The sequence below is a fragment of the Patagioenas fasciata genome, chromosome Z (genome assembly GCF_037038585.1).
Source record: "Patagioenas fasciata isolate bPatFas1 chromosome Z, bPatFas1.hap1, whole genome shotgun sequence".
Lineage (NCBI taxonomy): Eukaryota > Metazoa > Chordata > Aves > Columbiformes > Columbidae > Patagioenas > Patagioenas fasciata.
Window position 1 is genome coordinate 81,192,643 of NC_092560.1, and position 21,036 is coordinate 81,213,678.

A 21,036-nucleotide genomic window follows, 5' to 3' on the forward strand; every position below is an offset into this window, starting at 1 on the left:
TTTAAGTACTGAAAGGCTGCAAAATGGTCTCCCTGGAGCCTATGCTAGCTGTAACCAGAGTTTAGGCAATCAACTTGTGTATAGACACCCATGTTGTTGACAACTAATCTTAGTCTGGATTGAGCCCTACCCACTGTGCCTGAGGAATGCTTGAGTCAAAAATGGAAATAACTTCAAAGTTTATTAGACTTCAATGTAGTTTTTGATGTACAGGATGTAAGGATGGGATTACGTGATGAAGAAAAACTATGACACCAGCTCCATTATTGTGGTGATACCCCTTCACTGGTACACTGCTTCAGCAGTGTTCGGACTCAGATGTGGCCAAAATCTCCTACAAAAGACACCAATAAAGTTAAATATTGTTCTATTTATCTGGATTAGAAAATATTTTAGGTTTTTATTGGGGCTTTAGGTCTTTAGAGACTGTCAGATCAGGAGTCATATTTGAATACATATCTGAACTAAACGGTCAAATCAATAGATATGGGATAGTGAAAGCCTAGAAAATCTGCTGAAATCCTTTTCAATCTATGGGTACCTCCTGTCCTCCTGGTAGCCCCTTAGCTTCCCTCCAAAGCCCTGGTGGTTGAGTTTTGAGAGACTCAGATGGCCAGAAAAATTTAAAAAAACCTCTACACGAGTAATGGAAAATTTAGACTTAAACCAAGGGTAAGTGAGATCTATTAGATTGCAGACTGATCTCCAGAGAGAAATGGTGGAAACTGTTGAATGAGTCATTTCAAAGTGGACTGTAAAAAGTGTTGGAAAATATACCTCAGGGTGTAATGTTGCTTTGGATGAGGGATAATGTGATTTACACTAACAGGTCTTTTCTATCTTTAATTTTGATGAATCTATGATCCTTATCAAAACAGGCTTATTTCCTCAGTTTAATATAACACAATCTGGAAGAGAATGTGACAGAAGTGTTTGGGGATGTGATCTTTCACACAAGCCAGTAAATGCCAGAAATCAAGCTGCCAGTATACAATACCATTTTGTCACTAATCCACATACTGAGATGAAAGATTTGGGATGTTGAGTTGGTTTGAGGGGGTTCTTTTACTTCCCCCCCTGACCCCGCCTTATTAAGTGTGGGCCATTATATCCTTAGTTATAATTTCTCTGACTCACAGTCTATTTGCTAATGTGATGTCATCTGTAAGAACATTAAAAAGTACTTTGAGCCATTGTTTTTGCCTTAAGTGAGCACATTCACTACCCCTTTCATAAAAGATGGGAATCACCATCTGCAGGTTTTGTGGGTTTTCTTTTTTTTCTTTCCTCTTTTTTTTTTTTTTTGAACAAGCAAATCAGTCTAAATCACTGGAGAGCTGCATTATTCTAAACAATTTATGAGACGGTCTACCTCACTGTATTTCCCTGTAGAAGGGATTGGGCTGATTTTATAAATGATTTATTACTGTTTTCTTCTGTAGGCACCAATAGACTAGACAGAAAAATCAAAGTAAATTGAATGGAAAGTAATCAGTTTTCTTCTTTCAGAGTGGAACAACACACACTCTCATCCATAGGTATATGCTAGATACTGTTAAAATCTGAAAGTAACTATTTCATTTACGAAGCAGAGGCTTTAAAACTATCAACATAAGAATAAGTGATGAGTTAATATTAATTGTGAATGTAAGAAGTGGCAAGCAAGCAAAGATTTATAGCTGTTTGTGGAGAGAAAGTGGCTTATTTGCTCAATAACTTGAGAGCTGATTAGCGTCAGGAGACTTTTTTTTTTTTTTCCCCTGCAAATTCTTTTCAGGCTGTTGAAGTTGCTGCAAGTAGTAAATTCTGACTGACTTTTGATTTACCTGCAAGTTCATATTTGTATTTAATTTCAACCGGGAAACAAAACAAAACAAAATAACATTTGAAGGGGCAAAACAAAAGATTAGTCTGTCCAGTCCAGACACATACAGTTAGTATATATCTACCATTCAAAAGTCAAACATATTAGCAAGGATTTATTTTGACCAATATGAATTTTACCAGACATACTGAAAAAAGTGAATAATAATTTGGTCATCAGTCCATGAGTTCATATGCTAACTCCATTATACTTTGGCAGTTCCTAAACTAGTTTAAGCACAGCTAAAAAACCCTGTTGATGTGCACTTAAAATGAGGACATCACTTGTTAATGTTCACAAACGACAAATATTTTCACATTAATTTTAACTGAAGATGTCAGCTAAATTATATCTGTACTTTCATTGTCACACTCTGTTGAAAATTCTTTACCAGAAGAACACAATCTAATGACAAAACTAATTTTATAGCCCCCATTTATAGAGAAAATTGGCAACTTATTAATACAACATCATGTCTGTGTTGACTGATCCGAAATATACTGTTAAGTGTATCATTTTGTCTTTGCTCCCAGTGAACAAGAAACCACAAACCCATTTTAATTTTACAGAGACAAATTAAAAGAGTCAAGCATCTTCATTACAGTACAGCTGTCATAAAAGCTGAGATAGAAAACAGAAGTGAAAGTATCTTCAAATCACATCTATATTGGCATCTCACAACTGCAGCCTGATTGTATTGTTAATTAATTCTCTAAATGCACAATAAGCCAAAGTGACAATTTATAAAGCGTACTTGTCACTTAATTAGTAAATTAATTTTTTTATTTCAAATGTTTCTCCATTTAATTAGTATGTACTGAAGGTCAAGATCACACCAGCTGGAGTTTGTAGAAAGAATTTATCTAGTCAACAACTTCCAGCAGAGTGGTCTGTGAGTTCTCCTCTGTCTGGTTATTTATGTTTTGCCATTATAAAGCAGAATTTGGAAATAAAATTTTGAAGATGAACTAATATTGTAATTCACAAGATCAAGTTAGTAATTACTCATGTCTTCAGATTTAGTTAATAATACTCAACTTTTGTATTATCATGTTACTCACATTGAAGTCAATTAAATGTACAAGTGTTTCTTGGACCAGACCCTGTGTATAGATTAAAGAGATTTGGAAATTCCTCTCTGAGAAGTGACTTTTTATAAGATGCTCTGTACTGAACACATACGGAAATGAAGTGAAAATAGAAATTACTAGCTTGAGAAACTGTAAATCTTAGAAGATACTGTAGTTTTGTAAGGGACACTCTAAACAAAGTGTTATATGACCCCATGATTTTAAATGTTAGATAGATGACATTTTTATACCAGAATCTGGAATTGTTTCATGTTTTTGTTATTCTCAAACTTCACCTGAAGTTATGTTTTTTCATCCAAAGAATTCAATTTGTTCCAAACTTCTTTAAAAATAAGACTTCTAGGGATGGAAATGGTAGCAGTTTCCTCATATGGCGAGTCCACAGAGAACTCTCATAGGAAACAAAGTTTTCTCTGCAGATTGAAACGATGCAAATTCATACCTTTCTTTCAGCAGAAGCTTTTCTTTGCCACAGAGGGAGGCATATCTAGACAAATCTGAGGGACGAGAAATGTTCCACATTTCTCTTGTTGAGGTTGTGCCACACTATAGGTTTTCAGAATTTTGGGCGTACTCAGAAGCACACACATTTTATTGAAGTGCCACTTCATGGGTCTAACTATTTCTGGATGCTCTTCTTAGTTACTTTACAATCCTGTGAAGTGAGGATGACAGCACTTCTCTGTCTCACTGGCTGTTCGAAATATTCTGGAGTCATGATAAATACATAGTATATGCCTTTTCCCATGCATATAAGGCAGAACTCACTGAAAAATCTTTTAACATATTTGGAGTTCTCTTCTCATGTTCTTTTGACTCTTTTTTACTCTTGGAAGCAAATAATCATATTTTGGAGCTGAAAATATTGTCTAGGAGGTATTATCTCAGAGGAACCTGTGGTTTCTGACTAGATGACCTTAAAAGTTGATTTCCCTGGCCATGACTCGTAGCTTAAATAAAAACAAAAATGCAAACTATGAAAGGAATAGATGATTCTGAATAACTCAAAAATATGGGAAGAAAAAGGGAAACTATTTAAGAGAGCTAACGTGACAACTTAGGGTAATTCATTGTTTTTATTTCAATAATAAAGAGTCTTCAGAGTATGATACTGTTGCTGTCGTGGTTTTTTACAATGGATTATTCCTGTCATATGAGAAGGATCATGATAATCTATTCTTTAACAGATATTGACAAAGTCAAGGATTACTGTTCATTAAAGTCAAAATTGCCCTAAGAGGAAAATCTTCAACTATAAGATATTCAAGTCTACAAACAGAAAAATAAATATTTACAACCCTAAGGCAATCAGACAAAATGCAAAACTCCATATCAGATTGATTGGCCCAATTCTACATGGAGAGAGAATACTCTTAAAAATGCTGTGAGTCAATCTGTATTAGTGTTTTAAATCTGGTGAAGAACTGAGATTTGAAATTTATTCATCTCTACACATACACACCACCTATTTTTAGAGAACATTCATGAATTGCTGCAGCTGACATACTCTAAAGAAGGCAAGAAAATCAGAGGTATAAGATCAGATATGCCTTCTAGTTTTATAACTCTACTTAGATATGCATCTGATATAAGTTTCTGAGAGGCATGTTTTCTTCTCTCCTTTTCCTAAATGAAAGCTGAAAGCACTAGCCAGGGTCAAACCTGGCACAGGAGTCTTGTGCTCTGTTGAGATATCCTATTTTTGTTTTATTCTGGTAAAAACATGCAATTAAATTTCTGATTGTACCATAAGAATTATTTTGGTTTCTTTTTTTTATTTTTTTTTTTCCTGGTTGTCTAGTCTGCAGAGTAAAACTGAGTAATAATTCCAGCCCATGATTTTGTTCAGCTGTATTTGTGAATGAGAAAGTCAGCTGAACATTGTGAATAAAAGTTAGAGAGTTATCAGTTATGAAACTGGTAACTGAGTCCCCCTCACAAGACACATGGCAGTCCTTCTAAAAGTATTATGACAATTCATTTATAGTCTACCAGTGTGGCAGTTCACCTGAAGAAAGGAAAACACCTTTTTTTGACTCATGAGCAAAAGAACTCCAAATAAGTGCAAATAGACAAATTATTTCTCAGAAGTTCAGGAAACTAACAGTCCCTTCTCCCTGAAATTCACTGCTCTGAAAACAAAGGATTAGCCAACAGGCATAACAAAGAAATTAAAAGTGCTTCTTTAACATATGGTTGTGTTCTATCCTGACTTCAGTAAAGCATTTCACACAGTCTCCCACAGCATCCTTGCAGCTAAACTAACGAAGTGTGGTCTGGATGATCAGGTAGTGAGGTGGGCTGTGAACTGGCTGAAGGAAAGAAGCCAGAGAGTTGTGGTCAATAGGAGAGAGTCTAGATGGAGACCTGTATCTAGTGGAGTACCTGAAGGGTCAGTATTGGGGCCAGTATTATTCCAATATATTCATCAATTACTTGGATGAGGGAATAGAGTGCACTGCCAGCAAGTTTGCTCATGACACCAAATTGGGAGGAGTGGTTGGCACACCAGAAGGCTGTGCTGCCATCCAGAGACCTGAACAGGCTGGAGAGTTGGGTGGGGAAAAATTTAATGAAATATAACAAGGGCAAGTGTAGAGTCTTGTATCTGGGCAGGAGTAACCCCAGGTACCAGTATAAGCTGGGAAATGACGTCTTGGAGAGCAGTGTAGGGGAAAGGGACCTGAGGATCCTGGTGCACAGCAGGATGACCATGAGCCAACACTGGGCCCTTGTGGCCAGGAAGACCAGTGGTACCTGGGGTGGATTAAAAGTGGGGTGGTTAGTAGATCGAGAGAAGTTCTCCCACTCCTCTACTCTGCCCTGGTGAGACTGCATCTGGAATATTGTATCCAGTTCTGGGCCCCTCAGTTCCAGAAGGACAAGGAACTGCTGGAGAGAGTCCAGTGCAGAGCCACAAAGATGCTGAAGGGAGTGGAGCATCTCCCGTGTGAGGAAAGGCTGAGGGAGCTCGCTCTCTTTAGCTTGGAGGAGGCTGAGGGGTGATCTCATTAATGTTTATAAATATATAAAGGGTGAATGTCAGAAAGATGGAGCCAGGCTCTTCTTGGTGACAACCAATGATAGGACAGGATGCAATGGGTACAAACTGGAACACAGGATGTTCCACTTAAATATGAGGAGAAACTTCTTCACATTGAGAGTGACAGAACACTGGAACAGGCTACCCAGGGAGGTTGAGGGAGGTTGTGGATTCAAAACCTACCTGGACACCTTCCTGTGTGCCCTCATCTAAGTGTTCCTGCTCTGATGGGGGGATTGGACTAGATGATCTTTTGAGGTCCCTTCCAATCCCTAACATTCTGTGATTCTGCGATAACTAGAACCTGAAGCTTCATCATATGAGAGTTAAGTAACATGGATTTTTTTTTTTTTTCTTTTTTCCCTGTGGGAAGTTTACTGTGAGAATAATACATGTAGCTTAGTGCTTTTTTCTCCACCATGTAAGGTCTTAAAATCATGACAGAAGGCTTTTATTTTGAATTTGGTACAGAAGTTTAAGATAAAATCACAGGCTTGAAGATCTAAGTTTTGGGACATGTTTGCTTGGACAGAACAGTCTTTCTGGTGTTCTAGGTCTGTTGATTTCTATAAAGCAATGAGTTACAGTTTGATAAATGCATGAGTTCATCTACAAAACTTCTACTACAAAAAAAATGAAATATTTTCCCATGTTAGATATGTCGATGATGTGAGAAAGCTCCTGAATTCAGATATGAAATTTCAGAATTTACGATGCAAAGATTTTCTTGTAGATTTAAGACCTAAAGGATTGTTTTGTGTTTTACTCTTTTACTCTCCCTGCTTTTAAGATTTAAAACAGAACGTGTTATATGGTACATTAGTATATATATTGACAAATCCTTTCTCAAGTATTTTTTTGAGTGGAGGAAGTAAAGATCTCTATAATGTTAATGGCGAATTTAAGAAAAAAAATATATATTTGTTGCAGGAAAAGTCATTTGAACTTGGATTCGGAGGAATTTTGTGCTTACTTACTTACTTGGAGATAATTTTACGTCAAATGGAAGATGAAGAGAGGGACATCACACTAGTTAACTAACTGGTTAACAAACATCATACAGAAATGAAGTTTCTTCTCCAAGCAACATCCAAACAAACAAACAAACAAACAGTATGATGTTAGTACAGGACTTGGAAATAAATCAGTTAGATATCAAGTACTTAAACATATTTTCAGAAGTTACTGATAAAAATTTAAAGCCTAGTAAATTGATAAATGGTCCAGTTTATGTGTGATTTTGTCTTACACTTGCTATTAGGGACTAAGAATCAAAAGCAATTCGAATACTAGAATCTAGAATAGGATGAAAATGGAATTTTGTTGCCTATATCCAAAGCAACACATGGGCACCCTCACTCAGATAACATATAACATCACAGACCTTTCAGCATTTTCTGAACCTCTTCTTATTTAAATAATGTGAAATTATCTTTGAAGGCTTCACATGCTATGTTTAATTCGAAATCAGCTGAGGAAAACAGTTTGACAAAGAGTCACTGAGCACAAGATCCAAACTCTACCTTGTTCAGTCTTTGTGGTCCAATGCATCTGTCATTTAGTTTTGAACAGCAGACCAGCTTCATAAAGAACTAATATGAAGTACTCAAGAAGAGTTTGTACTTTGATGTTTAGGACACGTTTGAGGTAGATGACGTCTGTGTTTTAGAAAACTTCCTTATACAAAGTTGCTGACCCTGTCTGTAGAACTATAGATTAAAATCAACACAATCTGGCAGTTTGGTGACTATCCTTCAAACAGAAAAGAGTGTCTGTGAGGCTTGGAAAGAGGTATATGGCTACCTGTTTTCAAGACTTCTGAACTTTGAATGACAGGTGGGTAAAGCTCCATCATGCATTCAAAATTTACTTATCTTGCTTCTTTTGACTAGGTATCTGACTGGGGTTGTTTTGAATCCCTCCCTTTATCTCTCTCTTTGCTGTAGGTACCTTATTGAAGATGCTGGATCCCACTGCACAGCATGGCTTCAACAGATACCATGTAGCTTTCAGAGTACAAAGACCTTTCTGGATGAAGTGATGAAGAACTAACTATTGCAAATTCTGAGTAAGAATATACAAAAGAGTCTTCATGGCAAATTAATGCATAACTTTAATCCTGAGGTACATCACATGTGGATCTAAAACGAAGCAACAATGGGGTATCTGTCCAAATACAGTACATGCTGAATAATTAAAAGCAAAGGAACTACTCATGATGTAAACTATTATGCAAGCTTAGTAAAGGCAGGAGAATAAAGCTGGCAGAAACCAGCCTGTTCTTATTTTTCATTGTTATTCTTCTGTATGCTGAATTTACATTAATGTCGAGGTTCTAGTACTCTGATTTTCTTACTTTTTTACCTGTTCGGCATTTCAGATGTTCTCTACTTACTCACTGTTTTGCCTAATCCAAGCTAATTATCACATAAAGGGAAACAGTGTGCTCAAACTAGTACCTGTTAATCTCATTAAACAGAGATTTGTTTTTTCAGCCTTTCACTTAGCAAAATAACAAACAAACAAAAAAAAATCCACTACTTGACAATTTGAAAGGTAGCTGTAAGAAAAATAATATCTGAAGTGTTACACTTTCAGAGGTAATTTAGAAGGATCTGCTTTATTTGAGCAGCTGACGACGACATTATTGTTTCCATAAAGAAATGCCTTCCACTTTCAGTAATGGTAAGACCAAGTTGTGTGTACATTGCTACCTCCAGAAATGCAATCTACACCTTACAGTGTTCATAAACATTGGATCCTTTTTTCAAGAATAATGATATTTCCCATTACATGACTCTTTATAGCCCAAAGGCTCGCCAAATCACTCCATAGATCACATGCACTGAAAACCACTAAAATTAGATTTCCTTCCAGGAAGAAGAGGAAGTTAAAAACCAAATTACACCAAAAGGCCAAAGGGACTCACTTTGAATCACTGGTTTCATGTTAAATGGCCAACTCTAATGGAAAAGGTCATTTTTCATACTTGAAGTCATATATGGTGTATAGGGGAAATAATATTGAACACCTGATATTTAGTTCCAAGTACTGCAATATGGATGTTGACATTACTAAACAGGTAAGTGCCAACACAAGTAGCCTGCTGTACTAAGGAGCTAGTCGGACTGCACTTCCGTCCCTGGGAACCAGTGTGCAGTCAGAAGTTCCTTACCTCATATAAATGGAAAAAAAAAAAAAAAAGGCTGAACATCCACTACATTAAATAAACCATTCTTTTTAGAGACCTTCCCATTAATTTTAGTGCAAGCAAACTGTAGATAACTGATGACTGAAATAACAGAGTGTGATGGAGCGGACTAGTTCCTGGATCTTGACATATTCAACCTACACTGGGACTATGTTTAAGGATACAAAACCTAATATTCTGTGACTCTTCTTGTGAGACCTATCCAACTACTGAGATTTTTATTCAAAAGATTTTTTTTTCCTTCATCAAAGAGGAATTTCACTCTATGTCCCATCCCACTGAACTAGATGTGTTTCTTTTTCGTTAAGTTTGTGGTTGTTCCATAAAGACAGAAGTGACTGTCTTGACTGATCAGTAACATTTTCCTTCTCATGCATACTCCATCTCAACATCAATACTGTATCAGCCCATTTCACAAACTCCATCATGCTCAAACTCTTCCCTGTTTCTTCAATGACTTGCATGAAATAAGAAGAAACTAGTTTTTTAAAAAATCTTGGTTTTACCAGATACTGACTGTTTTCCATTTTCCCTGCATTTCTTTCCATGACAGATTTTTTTTCATTAAAATCTTTTTCTCACAGCAAAAACTTATAATTGATTCAAAAACAATAGTAATTTCAACATGTTAGAGTCCTGCCAATTGGCCTCTCCTGATCCAAGGATTGTACAAGAAATAATTTCCTGTAAAAAAAAAAAAAAATTACAGCAGAAGGACAGATAAAAGCAGAAGGAGGAACCAAAGAGATTTTTTTTTTTATGAATCAGCCTTAGGTCAAACCTAGATGCTGCATTCAGTTTTCCTGAGCTTCAGTCCTGTTTCTGCACAATGCAACTGATGTCACTCTATGTAGTGTTAATAGGGAAGATTTGTGTTTAAGAGAAAGTAAAATACTTTAACTGTGGCCCGATATTCATGAGTGCTAGCTGACATATGGTTGTCATCTGTGAAAATCCAGACAATTCTGTTTATACATCTATGCCAACCCTAAGCATAAGAAAACTTGGCTTTTGTGTTTCTACGTACACAGGAATTTACAGTAAATGAAGGTAGTGTGTTTGGTCAAAAATTCGGGCTGAATCTTATTTAAGTTTATAGCTGTGTTCTGTTTGGTCCTAGTACATGCTGTTTATGAAGTATTTTGAGGTTTCTTATAATTAAAAATGTCACATAAGAGTGAAATATTATAATATTGGACTCTCAGTTTACATATTTTACTTTTTCAGAGGGTTCTCTTTCTGTGTAGTGGCAGTTAAATGGATGATTAGTGATCTCATCTAGGTAGTTATTAGTCTTCATTTCTGCAAGCAAGCTTCTTGGCCTCATAGACACAGCTGATCTGACTTCACTCCCTGTAAGTATTATATCATCAGCCACAAAACAAGATAAAACAAGGTTTGAGTTTAAATACGTGCATGCAAAGAAACATGACAACCTGGCTTCTGCTACTTTTATTTCTATTGCCAGAGGCTGTGTAAGGTTCAGGGCATATTTTTAAATTGCTATAAAATGACTACAACTACAGGATGCTCTCCCTGCCTTCAGTGTGAAAACACATGGGCAAGCAGTTGCTCTAGGAGATCTGTACTGTCTGTTACTAAGTTGTTAATATGGAGAGAGCTGTGATCAAGAATTTAATTGCATAGGAACAAGGTGCATAAGGAAGAGTTTCACTGACTGATAGAAAGTCGATATGCCCAAGTAAGCAGTACCTTGAATAGAACCAAACAGGTTTGTATGTCTACATACATGAAAGTACATTGTGTTGTAAAACAATGGTTAAGGTAAGAGCTTTTTTAACTCCTGAAGAGGAAAGGAGGGCTATCAGAACAGTGTTGAGAATACCTAAGCACTAACTGACCACCCTGTGTTTGCCTGCTTCCTACACTATAACTGTGGTGAGAATGACCCTGAAAAAGTGAAAAAAGTTCTGTAAAATAGGAATTTCTATATGCAGATGGAAATGTTGAACCACACAAGTAAAAATTAAGGAATAGCTTGTGGAGCATTAGCTCTGCCAGAAAGGATCTGAGAGTTATTGATGATAACAAAAGTTATTGATTTTGTAAGTCTGGCATATGATTTTGTAAGATATAAATAGAAGAGATATCTGTAGCATAAGTAATTACTCTGATCTACTCTACACTGCTAGAATATACTAAATAATGTCATCAAACTAAGTGGGGAAGTGAGCACTTGAGAAGGGTGAGCTACGGTTCAGGATGACCTAGATAGGCTGAAAGAGTGTGCTAACATGGACCTTATGAAGTTCAACAAGACAATGTAAGGTCTTGCACCTGAGAAAACATAATCCAGGAGCACAACATAGACTGGGATCTACCTGGCTACTAGAGAAAAGCTCTGTGGAAAGGGACTTTGAAGTCCTGGTGAATAACAAGCACAATATGAGTGATGAGTGTGCTGCTGCAGTAGAGAAGGCCAACAGGACACTTACTTGCATCAGAAAAGGCATCACCATCAGAGACAAAGAAGTCATTATTCCACTCTACTCAGCTCTTGTCAGGTCACACCTGCAATACCGTGTTCAGTTTTGGTCCCCGCTGTACAAATCAGAAGTGGACAGGCTGGAGAGGGTCCAGAGAAGGGCCACAAAGATGATCAAAGGACTGGAAAGTGACCATATGAAGAAAGACTGAGAGAATTGGGTTTGTTTGGCCCTGAGGAAATAAGGTTTAGGGGTGACATCATCATCATGTTCCAGTATTTAAAAAGTGGCTAAGAAGAAGATGGAGAGCCCCTTTTCAGAAGGAGTGACGTGGAAAAGATGAGGGGTAATGAGTACATGTTACTCCTGGGAGATTCCAAAAAAAAGGAAAATTTTTCATGAGAACACTAAACCATAGGAATAATCTTCCCAGGGAAGTGGTGAATTCCCCAACATTGGATACTTAATATTTGTCTGGACAGGGTCATCTTGTCTAGGTCGTGCTTCAGTCAAGAAAGTTTGAGGATCCTTGTATTCCCTTCCAACCTCATATTCTATGATTCTACGATGGAGTATTGAACGGATAAATTTGAGGCAGGTTTGGATTCAAGACATGAAGATAAACAGGAATATTTCACAGAACACCAACAAGCATAATTCAAGGCATGCAGACCATAGTCTGAGTTTCCTGACGGTACATAGCTTTCCCAGTGGGTATAGCTGACACATGCAATGCCAGGGAAGAAGACTATATGATCTGCTCAATTGTTCACTTCTAAAATCTGTGGTCTCATGTTAAATGCATTTTATGTGTCTTCAATTTCTCTTTGCATATTCAGGCAATCTCCCTTTGCTCTTTGGTAATAGCTATGCTAATGCTTTTTCAAGGTACCTCTTACAAACCTTTTGCAATCTGTAACATCTTGACTACTCTTACGTTAAAGCTTCATTATTGAGTTTACCAATATGTTTTCCAGATTTCAGAGTTCATGTACTCATAAACAAGACAGTCATTTCAATTTCAAGGTGTAGCTGAGTAATACTTAGCTAAAGGTTTGAGGTACTCAGAGAAGGAAGGAAGAGAATGGGAGATTTATAGATTAGATCTGACTACGGCATTTAAAAAAAAAAAAAAAAAAGTTTGTCTATTTTCTGTCACAGATTGAAGGTATAACTTTTAATATGCAAATGTTATTTTCAGGTTATTCCCAGTGTGAACAACTATTTATCTATTTAAAAAAAAAAAATCAGTTTCTGTACTTGACTTTCTTCTGAAATTAAAATATAATACAAGTTAATGTACACAGATTTAAAAAGAATAAATTATAATATTATATCATAAATACTTTAACCCATCTGAAACAATTGTTTATTCTCCATTTCTCAATTTGTAACTCCCTCAAGAGTTCTGAGTTTTTCTTCCTGACTTGAGATTAGAGAGAAGGAGAGAAACAGAGAAAAAGACGGTGGAGAAAAGAAAAATTAGGTATTTTTCTTGCTGACAGAGCTTGAAGTAAGATTTCTCCTAGTTCACATCAAACCATCCAGTGGTGCCTCAGGTAATTTGACTTTCTTGGTTGGAAAGAGACATCTAAAAACGTGAAAATTAACACATATATAATGAAGTCATGCCTTCAGGCATTGCTTATTGCTCTTGATTTATTAAAAGTAAAGCCAAGAGGGAAAACCTCTAAATTTGGGCAACAGGATAAAATGTCTGAAATTTGGTTCTTGGCCTGAGACCTTTGGTTCTTGGCCTGAGCAGGGTGTTACTACAAAAGGAAATACATCTTGGCCTCCAGACTCTTCAGAGATTGTGTAATCCATTATTCAATTCTGTCAGCTATGGAGCCAAGATTTACATAAAATTGAAATATGCATTCTCATTCTATATGTCACTACAGAAATACACAAGATAGATAGAAACACAGATCTTAAGATTTCATTTGTTTCTTTCTAATGCAAATGTCAGAGTTATCCTTACAAAAACAGATTTTATGATACATGAAGATAAATAGATTGACTTGACTAGGCTAAAAATGTTAGTCACTAAGCCTCGCTCATCACAGATCATCTGACAAGTATGATTTTGTTAACTTCATTAGTCACCATCAGTTGTTTTTTTATATATATATAATTTAACAGGATTATATGAAAAGGGAGCAACTGGTTAAGTTATGAAAATTTTGTTTTCAGCTTTCACAGAAATAAAAAAAAAAAAAGAAAAAAGCAAGAAAAAAGGCAATCTAGAAAGTAAAGCACTTGATCATATTTTCCCTTTGGAAATAAAACTTTATTAGTATTAATATAATATCTTCTTGTTAGTTCTTTTCTAAAATATTGCCCCTTAGGTATATATCAGAATTGAAGCTTTGCAGCTAGTGCTTGTCAGTTAAATCTGAATATCTTTGCTAGTTTCCCATTGGGTTACCCACACAAATTAGTATTTCATAACTTCATGTGTATATATTCATGTAGGTTGTGTGTGTGTGTGCTCTTTATTACAAAAATATTAACTTTCAATGATAAATGAATAAATATATACATTAACAGCTTATAAGACCTACAGTAATTATTTTTTTCTTTATACATTTTAATCTTCCATGCTGACACTTCACTCCATCGGTAACTGTGTCATATATATGCTTCTCAAGTGCTTTCTAAAAGGCAAGGATAAAATTCCTTTCCTCTTACAGGCATCAGGAGTACTTCTCTATTAATAATTCCTCAGAAGAAATATCCAAAATGTAGTGCAAGAATATAACATCTATTGCTGCCTTTTTTCCCCCATAAGTAGAGCTCACTAAAAACATTATTTGAAAACTGTTGAATGAATTATTCTAAAGGATAAAATATATGGATTTCCTGAGCAGACCTATCTATAAAAAAGATGTTATTGTGAGGTTTCCATACAAAAATATTTTTCCTTCCATGGGATAATAATATGTGCTGTCATGAGGTGTTACACAATTCATTTCACAAATATGTAAGATTTTGGATGTGGCAAAGCTTTTATGCTCAGAAAATCACTGTAACATCAGTGTTTTCTTATTTACATTCTGCTATAGTTTTGTAGGATAAATTATTCATTACAAAGACGTTCATGAGCAGTTTTATTGCAAGAATTTTTATTTTCTTTTCCTTCTTTAGATCCTTGAGCCTTTAAAGTATCTTAATCTGGGAAATGGTCGAACATCTAAAGCCAGTAAGTAAGGGAAATAATAATTATCCAATTCCATTGAAGGAATAGAGGGGTTTAACTTCATACGATTCTCTAAGAGGTTTCCTCAGGATGTTCCCTTGGGTTTCAGAGAGTGGAGTCATGAGAAAGGGAAACTTCAGTAAAAATATTAATCTCCGTACAGTGGGTGAATTCCATGTACACTGGATGCTGCCAGAGTAGTCTTCATCTGCAGTTAATATACAGTACACTTTTTATTGTGGGATCTTCTACTACTGTCGTGGTACCTGTGTACACTTCACTTGAAATTACTATGAATCTCCCAAAGGACTTAGTGCATTTCTTCCACTTCAGGGTCAAAGTGTTGCTTGGTGGTGTGCATAAAGCTTCCCACAAGGCTATGTCTGTGCTTTGTGGATGGGTTTTCCCCTGTATTCACGTGAAACCTTCTTTAAGCTTGACATTTAGTGCAAGGTAAAAGCGGAAATTAACCTTTAGACTCTAATTAGGGTGTGAAAGTGACTTCTTAATAAAATCTAAAATATGTCTTGATTGTAATCAACAAGCAGGAAAAACAAACAACAACAACAACAACAAAAAAGAGATTATATTATTTGGTATTTAATAAAAAGGAACACGTACAGCTTTAGGTTTGTAATTTCCTTGGATGGCATTAAAATGAAATGCAAAGCATATAAAAACAAAAAATCTATTCAAGTGCCTTATGGAATCATAGATTGCAATGACATTACAATGAGAACAACATCATTTGCCCAGTCAAAGGCAATTATGTTAGAGTAAAGGGGGAATAGAGGAAAGCTGTGGTCATCATAAACATTGTCAGCCCAGATCTGCATCTCTGTGCCTCTTAAGCCAACATGCTTTACTATTTAACTTGCATCCCCAATTTTTTTTTTCTTTGATGAAATGGGCTGACCATGTCTGCAAAAATGAACTTTCAGTCCATTTTATCTTTGTAACCGCTCATGCTCAACAATTATTTTATTATTTTTCTTTTATTTCACCTCTGAAATATTCCTGTTGATTTCTATGTATCACACTACAAGTGCAGGCAAAATTGCGTAATGAACTGCTATGATCTAATGAGCATGTTAACCTTCAAGCTAATAAGAAGTCGTATTTGTCTTTTATACATGTCAAATGTACTGTGCATTGAGTTTCTTCTTGACCTGCACTTTTGATGTTGGTTGTGTTTTAATTGAACTTGTAATTAACAGAACAAGATTTCTTTTGCCTTTCAACACAATTGCTTGTATAAGTCACAGTCATGAAAGGTGTTGCACACCTTTAATTGGCAATCACTGAAACATCAGGGTGCTCAGTATTTCACAGAAGCATTCAGCACCTAGAAATTACCAATAAATAATAAAGGGTTACAGAAGACCAAAAAAACCAAACACTTTACCCATTTGATCACAGTGTGAAGACAAGAAAGGTAAGATACCAAGCTAAGAACCTTTCCCAGGCTTTCTGAACAAAAATATATGAGATATTTTGCTTCTATACTTATTATGGAAACTAGTCAGTCCTCATGCACTAAACCATTACTCCAAAATTTGCTCCACACCAAGGACTGCAAGTGACCTACCTTCCAACACGGAACAGTATTTTTTGTTTTGGAGGCACTGAAGTGCAGTGAGCACGGAAACAGTTTATGTGCCAGAATATCTGAATTCTTCCATCACTGGTTTACTACTAACTTTGTCTATGACCTGGGATAAGGTTCTGGACTAGCTGTCATGCTTTCCACCTAGCAAGACTGCAGACATCAAGGCCTGGCTGTGCTGATTGTCTGAATGCCAATAAATTTTCCCTCTTGGTCTTTCCAAGACAACTGTATCGGCTGATATGAAGGCAATAAGGCGATGTGAAAATAAGGGTATTGGGGCTTCAGGTGCTACTCCTATAAAACTGTTGAAATACAGCCACTGGTTCCTAGTACGAGCTGATAACTCTACTCACTATCTAGCATTTTCCTAAATATGCATATTAATGAATTCTCCTAAGGGATACTTGTACTGAGTTCTCAGCCTTTTCATGAAGAAAGTACATCTTTTGTTGCAACATTGCTATAAAACTGAGACTATCAAAGTAAGAAAATATAAAGAGATTACACATAGAGTATCTGCTGGACCATAAGAAGTACAACTGTTTCTGAATAAGAAGGTGGCTTGCAGGTGTTCTTTTTATATACTAAATACAGTCTAATTCACTGTTAAAAATTGCTAAATGAAAGAGTAATGTATTGAAAAAAAATCATTCTGTGCTAAATACGCTGTCAACCACTAGAGGGATATTATGAAAGCGTAGGAAAATAACAACTTCTCTTTTGGACACCTCTCCATACGTTGCATTAACAGTGTGGTGTAGAGCTTTTCCTCATGAGCACCAAGTGTCCTGACCTTGTTCTTTTCTTCATTTCTTAGACATGACTTTTGCGAGATTCACAGAATGCATAATATGTATTCTGTAGGCCTGTGGTTCTAGAAAAAATAACTCATTGAAAAATAAATTTACATTTGGGACACACAGGGTATTCTTGTAGATATCCACGGAGGGTTTAGATGGAGAACAGCGCTAGGATCAAAGTGTTCTGAACTCTACATCTCTATCTGTTGCTGATCTGCTGTATTCTCTCAGGAGACTCAGTTCATGTACACATGTTGAGTTTATGTGAATTTCCTTAAGAAATCAAAGATAGAAATATCTAATTCACAGATATGTTAAGAGGCTTATTTACATAATACTGACACACGGATTTTCATCAACATTATTCATATTCTGGAAGTCATGAAGCTGTTGTATTTAATGTGAATAAGTAGAGTGTTGGTTTTAGCATTTCTGGTTCAGACATCACAATATTCGTATTTTCTTCCAAACTGTGATTCCAAGAATGAAAAAAAGATTATCTGTCCATTGTTGCTTTCACTAAAGAGCAGGGAGAGAAGCAGATAAAATAAAAATCTAGTTATTATCATCTCAGAGAAAAACATACATGCATAATACAAATGTACTCCACAGACTTTAAAAAAAAAAAAAAAAGAAAAAAAAAAGAAAAAATAAAGAAAGAGAGAGAAAGACTCCACTCTTATTAAATTAAATGTGTTAAATGTAAAAATTTTGGAGGGATATTATTATGAATTTTGAATACCTGAATCTGGCAGTGAGGTCACAAACTTCCCCTGGCGAATGTTCACATGCCTATGGTGAATAATGGTACAATTTTTCTCCATTAACTCATATTCTTTCACAGCACATCACTGTGCGTATTATTTCACCTCTTCATGTATTAACTGCATTTGTCCCTGTCCTGCAGATAAGAATTTCTGGACAAATCTCTGGGACTGCACAGCAGCTCAGTAAACATTGTGCCTTCCTGACGGACACAGAGCTAACAAATTTTGAAATTATAAAACATTTTCAGGTGCTATAAACGTTTTCAATTTATATATAGTGAGTCGTACACCCTCTGGTCAGCAACCAAACAATAGCACCATGTAACAGCAGCACAGCAGCAATGAGCACAGGCAAAACTCCTGACTGGTAAGAATTAACCAATACTCAAAACTTCACCAGGACGGGAGAAGCCCATTCCTCTGTTACCTCAATGGTCTGAGCTGCTGAGAGGAAGCCAGATTTCAAGCAGTTGTTGAGATGGGCTATTTGCTAAGGCAGTGGCTTCAGACATTGAAGACATCCTTGATCAGGTGCAGTCAACTTTCAAGGCCATTTGGCATGTATATGGGATCTCCTAACCAGCTAGCAAAACAAAATAAAACTATAATTACTGAAAGGATTCAGTGAGTTGATGCCACTTATCTTTTCTCACCCAGGGGCAACATTAAGCTGTGTTGATCAGTTTCTCAGTGGATGAGGCTATCAGTGACTATCACCAGAAACCGGCAAGTAGATATGTGTTCTATCTTTCTCTTGAAAACCAGTTACCACTCATCACTGTATTTGTGAGTTGTTTTTCCTAATCGTAGGAGTCGATCGGCATGTTTCAAATATTTCTTAGTAGTTACCACAGGCAAAGTGTGAAAGTACACATTTGGCCTTGAAAACAATGTTTCAGGGGCCAGAAGGCATTTAATTCACATCATATTGCAAGGGCATCGCATGTTTTGACAAACCCTGAGAGAGGTAATTCAATGAGCATCACTTTAATGATATATGATTTGGACGGCTATTTTTTCCTTTTGTCCTCTCTGTGACCCTGTTCCTTCATCCTTTCTTTTCAGCACTGCCACAGACTCACTGTCACAAAGATGTCAAATCTATAGCCAATTGTGTCCTTGCTCAGAAAACATTATGCAAAGGGTAGAATTAAATGTGCAGATTACTGTGCAGTTTGCAAATTGAAGTAAAGATAATTAATGCAATTCCCTAATTCTACTTGCTTCTCTAAGGCATAGGTTTGACAGGCAGGGACAGATTTATCCCTGACAAAAGCCCATTGAAACCATTGTAGTTCAACAGGAAGAAATTCTACTCAACACCAGTAGCTGTTTAAGAGGGTGCAGTAATGTGATTTATCACTTAAAATTGGTTCAAACAGTGAAACGAGTGGACAGGTAGATCATGTATTTAAATGTGAGAAAAAATTCTATTGCTCCACGCTGTTCCTACTTTATGTCACTGTGGAAAGCCAGAATGGCATTGTGAAAGTTACTGTGCAAACACAGAACAAAAAGGTACTTTCCTATCCTAGAAAACTTCAAATCTAACTAGGAATAAGAAAGGACATTCACTTTGGTCTACTTGAAATTTATACAAGTGGGGTTCTCTATCCCACTATGTCATGCCATTCAAGGCATAAAAAAGTTTGATAGAGGTGACAAAATAACAGAAAAGGAGATTTTGAACCTTTACTGAAGACCTATGAACTCTGCGGAGTTGAAACTACTGTTTTTTCTGTCCTATTGCAACTCAGTTGCCATCTGCAAGTCGTTGATCTGTCTGAATAAAGATGTTGAATCAGGTCTCAGACTGTAGGTGTTTCAGGATCCATCATATTCACAAAAGTCTGCTGAGGATCAACTCTCCTGTGAAAACAAACCAGCAGGCTCAAGAACCCCGTGCTAAGTATTAACCATTGTTTTTTTACTGTTTGAAAGGGCTTCTGGAAAGGACAGAGTGCAACCAATTCTAGTGGATCTACTAAAAAGTTTTTCTTCTCTCAAATATGTATACTGAAATGAAGGATGAAATGCTTATGCAACCTTGCAGTTTTCTGCATTTTAACTGAAGAAAGTATTCGGATAATTTAACATTAATTTCATAGTAATGCATGACTCCTCATGACTTTAGTCATGCTTCTCACCTGGTCATGGATAAAGAATTTCGAGAATATGGAGGACTGCGGGTTTTTAGTTTGGCTGGTTAGTTTTGGTTTAGTTGTATTTTTGTTGTTGTCATTGTTCTTTTTTGGGGGAGTTTGTTGTTTTTTGTTTTGTTTCTGGTTTTTTTTTGTCTTTTGTTTGGTTGTGGGTTTTTTTGGTTGTTGCTGTTTTTGTTGTGATTTTTTTTTTTTTTTTTCCCTCTATGTATCTTGCTTATCTTAACAGTTCATTTCTATAGCCCACTGGGAAGTTTGTGACTGCTTCTTGAACACTTACACACCAATTTCTATATTTATTTATTTGACCACCAGTAGAATAAACAGATATACTAATTCATATTAGGTTGATTGATAGACCTGTATATTGGTGGAACAGCAGGAAGTAACTACAGGAATTTGTGTAAACAGCTTGTTGAGGAACAGAAAAGAAAATGAGTTTTGCAATGAATTGTGTTCCAGAACTGTGCTTCTTGTCCCTGGGCAGAAGTAGACTTAAAATGCCTCCCTCTCTGTATGGCCAGTACTAGCCCTGTTAATCAAATGTGTTAAGTAGCTGCAGTACAGCAGGACTATGATGGGTGGGAAAAACTGTCCGTGAGTAAAGAAGGAATAGACCTGTGGAAAGTTTTGGAGATTACAGAGGAAAATCTCAGCTGGGCTTTACTGCTGATTAAGATAATCAGTCTCTACATCTAAGACTAATGTTTCAGTGCTTGGTAGGACACATAGAGTTTTGAAAAATTTGCTTTTTTTGTCAGGAGTTCATATGTTAATTTTTTTGTCTTCATCCATGGCTTTGGGAACGGAGGCAAACAGCTGTTCTCCATAACTCACGGG